The sequence below is a fragment of the Carcharodon carcharias genome, chromosome 18, assembly GCF_017639515.1.
Source record: "Carcharodon carcharias isolate sCarCar2 chromosome 18, sCarCar2.pri, whole genome shotgun sequence".
Taxonomy (NCBI): domain Eukaryota; kingdom Metazoa; phylum Chordata; class Chondrichthyes; order Lamniformes; family Lamnidae; genus Carcharodon; species Carcharodon carcharias.
This window is the reverse complement of record NC_054484.1, coordinates 116,987,046-116,993,176: the sequence shown is the minus strand read 5'-3', so window position 1 is coordinate 116,993,176 and position 6,131 is coordinate 116,987,046.

Genomic DNA, 6,131 nt, shown 5'->3' with positions numbered 1-6,131 from the left:
CACAGATGTAAGACTAACTGGCCTATAATCGTTTGGCAATTCCTTTGAACCGTTTTTAAACAATGTAACTAAGTTTGCATTTCTCGGATCCTCTGTTACCTCTCCTGTATCTAGTGAAGATTGGAAAACCATCCTCAGAGATTCTGCAATATCCTCCCTGACATCCTTCAGCAGCCTCGGAAACAATCCATCTGGTACTGTTGACCTCACAACTTTCAAGGATTTCAACCCTTCGAGTGCTTCCTCTCTCCTTATGACTATCCTGTCCAATATCTCCCAGTGTTCCTCCTGGACTATTATATCTACATCATCCCTTTCCTTTGTAAACATGGAGAAAATCGATTCATTCAAAATGCTTCCCACAGCCTCTGCATTTACACACAAATTTCCTTTTTCATCTGTTAGGTCTTTCTTTTTCTTTAACTAAACTTTCAGGCATTAATATACTGGTTAAGCATCTTTGGGTTAACTTTAACTTTACTTGTTAATCTTTTTTCTTGCCTTCTCTTCGATTTCCTTATTAGCTTTTTTTTTTTACTTCGTCCCTGCATTTTCTATATTGCTCTGGGCTATCCACAGTGCTTAGTGCTTAGTGCCTTTCATATGCTTTCTTTTTTCTGTTTGATCTTCCCCTATTTTCCTCTTAACAGCCAGATGCGTCTAGATTTGGCAGTACCACTCATCTTTATTGGAGACATGTCTCCTTTGTACAATTAAGATCTCGCTCTTTATTGCTTTCCACTCGTTTTCCACTGTTTAATCTTCCAAGATTGCTGCCCAGTCTACCTCAGCAAAGTTCCTTTTCACTTCTGCCAAATTTGCCTTCCCCCTGTTCCAGACTTTTACTCCTGCCTTATTTGTGACTTTTTCCATGGTGGTGCTAAATCTAACTGAATTGTGATTGCAGTACACGATATGGTAGCCAACTTTCACTTCAGTCACTTGCCTTTCTTCGTTCTCCAAGATTCGTCCAGAAATGCATCTCGTCTCGTTGCTTTTGTCAGGAATGGTTGAAAAAAATACCTGGACACACTGCATGTTTTTTTTTTTCTCCATCAGTGCTCCTTAGTTGTTTGTTTCCCAGCTGATATTAGGATGGTTGAAGTTTCCTACTATCATTGCCCTGTTCTTGTAACAAGCAGAAATTTGCCAACATATTTGTTCTTCTATCTCACTTTCCCTATCTGGAGGTCTGTACTATATTACCATTAGTGTGACTGCACTTTTCCTATTGATAAGCTCAATCCATAATGCCTCGTTTTTTGAAACAATTAGCATATCATTCCTTCTCAGAACTGGAATTGATTCTTTAACCCTTAGTGTTACCCCCACACCCCTCGCTTCCCATTTTATCTCCTACTCTATCGTGTCTGAATACTCTATACCCAGGGATATTAAGCTGCCAGTTTTGCCCCTCCTTTAGCCAGGTCTCCGTTATTGCAATGATACCCTACTGCTATGTGTCTGCCTGTGCCCTTAACTCATCTCTCTTGCTTTTAATACTTCTTGTATTGAAGAATAACATGTTTAACCTCGTCAATTTCCCTTGTTTGGGCACTTTGTAAACTTTGTTTCTCCTGTAAATCCGTGTCCATCACAACGGCCCAAGCTAATGTTCCACCTCCATTTTTTATGATATTAATCTGACCTATGTGATCCTGCTCCTTGGACCCCATCCCCCTGCCACACTTGCTTAAATATTCCACAACAGAACTAGCAAAAGCCCTCGCAAGGACACTGGTCCCAGCTCTGACTGGGTGCAAGCCGTTTGGTTTGTAGAGTGCCTACCTTCCCCAGAACCGGTCCCAGTGACTCAGGAATCGGAATCCGTCCTGGTTACACCATTACACCAGCCGCCTGCTCATTTGGTCTATCCTCCTGTTCCTGCGCTCATTAGCACATGGTACGGGGAGTAATCCTGAGATTACTACATTTGAGGTGCTGCATTTTAATTTATCTCCTAACTTCCTGCCCTGAGTTTGCCTTTGTATACCTATGTCATTGGGACCATGTGTACCGTGACAACCGGCTGTTTACCATCCCTCCCTAGAATGTACTGCAGCCGCTCTGTGATATCCAGGCACCATGGAGGCAACATACCATCCTTGGTTCAAATTTGTGGCCACAGACGCGTCTGTCTGTGGCGCTACTTATTGAATCCGCTATCACTACAACCCTGCCATTTGTTTTCCTCCAGGCCTCTGAGCAGCAAAGCCACCCATGTTCCGGTGAACTTGGCTGTTGCTGCTTTCCCCGAGAGGCTATCTCCTCTACCCCTCCACCCACCCACCCCCACACACCCCCAAAAGTGTACAAAGCGGTATATCTTATAGAGAGGGGGATGACCCTTATTGCCAATTTGGTGGAGATTATGTAGATGGACTTTTTGAGTCCTGGGTATGGATAACAGAGTTTTAGCTCAGTTTGTATTGATAGAAGGTTGAGAATGGGTGGCCTGGTCAGAGTGAGTTGTAGAAAATTAATCAGCGGTTGGATGTGTTCTAATCTAACTCGGGTCGTTAACCTATAAGAAGCAAATATAAAAATATTTACATTAAAATAATGAAGACTTGAATATAAGTTGGACACTTCCTTTGCATTGCCCACAATGACTTCAAAGCTGCAATTCCAAATGTGGCCTTTAAAATTTCAGTTTGTAAAACACAGGTATCAGGAAATTTTAGGGGCAGAAGTAATCGGGTCGGCTATGTCCCTGGATTAAGTACAAACTGCAGAAATGTTTTAATATTGACGCAATCTGTAGGAGGGAATGTTCTCAAGACCATTGTTTGTAAAAAAGTATATTAAGCCATTCATTCATATTCGGATCAGTCCTATTTCAGTGCAGTTTTCTGCTTAATCCACCAATGAGGTCGGAGGAAGATTATGTTCTGGACGCTGAGATTTTTTCTTTCGGCACACCAATTACATCAAAGTGAAAACTGATGATGTAATGTGCTTGCTCAATTGAGTGTAAATATTGGCAATGCTCATGGATGTAAGCGATTGTGTGGAGATGCATCTCTTGTGTCAATCAGGACCCTTTGCTTTGGATCGTGTCGGAGTTTCTGTCGGAACTGTGGGTGAGATACCAGCAGAATTAGATGCTTCTCAAATAACCAGCTTTTTCAGTGATCAATCGGATAAATTACATTTACTATCCGATCCTTGCAGCAATAGGTGTTCTTGGTACGCTGTTATCTCGGTTATTAATAACGTAAATCGGTGTTATCTATGTGGTAAATCGGTGATAGCTGTGCTGTTTCACTCAATGTTATATCTCCATGCATGTTTTCCGCAGCTGCCTATTATTCTGTTGGATAGTGAAATGCCCTTGGCCTATGGACTTTCGATGTTGCATGAGATGCATTATATCTGTAATATGTTTCTTCATCCAAACTTAGCGCAGTCACTGGAATATTCCCTGTACTGTAACATTGGAGTTAAGTGTCTGGGTTAAGAACAGTTCTCAATCAGAAGCCGTTATTATCTTCATGTTGTGCAACGAAATTCTCCCAGATTATTTTACTAAATATATTTTCATTGACTGAAACTGAGACAGTTCATGGTCTCAACGTGACAGCAGATAGCGTAACGTCCTCTCTTCACAATTCAAAGTGCATTTTAACTGGGATTTTAATATATTTATTTGTTATCGTTGTTAGGAAAGTCGTTTCATTTTGTGCGTGGCGTCGCTTCAGAGGTCTGCCCACCGATACTTCCACATCTCATTTACTGCTTCCCTGTCAATGAATACATTCTTACAGGGCTACATTACAAAATAAATGTTTCGATGTTATGTTGGGTCACTTTGCAGTGCAGCTGTTAAAATCGTGGGCCGTTCTGTTTATCTACAGATTCAACATAACAGCAATTACACACCTAAACTTTGTTATTGTATGAAATGGATTTTCAATTATTGTGAGATCTGTTTAGAAAACATTAGTTTATTCCATGCATTGCAGATGAAGTGAATAGTGGAGGCGTCCATATGGAGACTCGGTCGACTTTGATACAATAAACGATTAACCGAAGCTTCACCAGTGAACTAGTTGACGCTGAGAATGAGATCACCAAACACGGGGTTAGTGAACAGATTGTGAGTATTGAAACAGATGTGAAAATTACAGTTGAGAATGGTAGTGCGGATATATTGGAAGGAGAGCAATGGAGAAAGAGACTGAAGCAAAGTAGAGGGATGGCGAGAAGGAAAGTGAGAAGATCGTGAGAGGCAGCTTTGATAATCGTTCATCAGAATGAACTGCTGAAACTTCATAAAATTATGATAAGCAGATTGGTTTGAATTGCTATGGCAATTTGTCAAATTTTATGAGATGTATTGTACTTCCAGAATGTGTTTATCATTATCAGGCCCTCAGTTTATTCTGGCGAAAGTTGAGTTTACTGATTTATGAGCAGAAAAAAATAACATAATTCACATAAATTGAGAAAGCATCGGCCATGTCTTGATATTGAATTATGAGGATTCTGCACTGTTTTAAAGATAAATATCTGCTTAATTCGGAAACGTTTATTTTATCCTTATATTTTATTCCAACTTTGATTGAATGAACAAAATGATTCTACTGGGCACATGGAACATCCAACCAGTTCACATCATTAAACAGAAAGTGGAATTGTTGTCTTGCTGAGACCTGTAATTGTAATTTCCTCTAACACTCTGTTATAGATTCTAACTGTATATCTCAGCTTCTGCTAGCATTGAAATCTATCCTCTGCCTTATTATAGGCTGCTTCAGTCTATCCACCTTCCCAGGTCACCTGCGTGCATTTATTCACAAATCTTGTTAGGCTTTCTTACTTGTCTTCCTTTCAATTTCACTCAAGGTTTCGAAGTAAAACTTTATTTTCCAAGCTGATCCGAAGCTTCAGCGTCGTCACTGCAGTTCTGTGTGTTTTTTTTTCTTGAACTTTTGTAGGCTCCGTCAACACAGAGCAACAAATTGTCTGCATCTCTCCATGCCCTCAAACATTTAAGCCTTCAGTATAGAGCCAATTCCCAGTTTAATGCATTGTTTTATTTAACTCCATAAAATGCCTGCTCTCTTCCGCACCCGCACTGCGGCCTCACTTGGGGCACTTCCAGCGGATCATGTGTTGACTTCAACTAGTTTCCAAACAAATCCCCGATTCATTTTTTAAATTGTGTGACAAATGCATCTGTGTAGGAAAGTAGAACCCTGCCCAATGAATCAATGTGCAATTCCTCTGCAGTAATAAAGACCTCGCTCCCGATCTTGCTAAGCTGTTGCTTTAGTCGCAAGCCTATTCACTAATTTAATTTACTTATTTTCTCTCCATTCCAGTTAATCTGGTCGCGAATGTGCTTATTCCAATGAAAGTGTGGTCTCTCCAAATAGATAACTTATTACCTTGTAGGAGGACAGTGTCCAATCTCCCTATCGTTACCATGGATTCCATATTGGTGTGATATATTTCCAGTATTAATTCGTCTCAATACTCCTGTATGTAGACTTATTAACTCACTCCTTTATGCAAGCCCTAATGTATATGTCCATCTCACAATCTTCTTCACTGTTGACAAGCTTATGCCAATTCGTTGTAAGAGCTTGGAAACAAAACATTGCACTGTGAAACAATGAATACGCAGTGGAGGCAGCAATGAAATGAATCGCAAGGATCCAGGTGTAGAGAACGGAACAAAACGTATAATTTTGCTCTTCAATATATACGACAGTTTTTTTTCTTTAATTTCTATGGATGCCCTAGATTGTTTGTATCATTTACCAGTAAAGTGCAGAAATGTGGTGTTACATCACGGCCCTCTTTATATCACAGATTCCTCATCGCTCATTTTGCAGCTGCTCAGTTCTTGTACAAAAACCTACTTGAACTGAGGCACAGCATTAATTCGGAGAGGAACTGGAGCAAACAATATTAATTCAAATTATTTTTATCACAGGAGGAACTGAAGGGGCACCAGGAACCAAACTAAATTGCATCTCATGTTCTAAATTCCCCAAGACACAGAAAGTATACATTGGCCCAGATATTCTGGTCTCCGGATGGCCACTTCTCAGAGCTACGCCAAGAAGAAGCACTGAAAGACTCCTCGGAAGTCCCAACGCAAGGATGGGGACCGCCCAGGA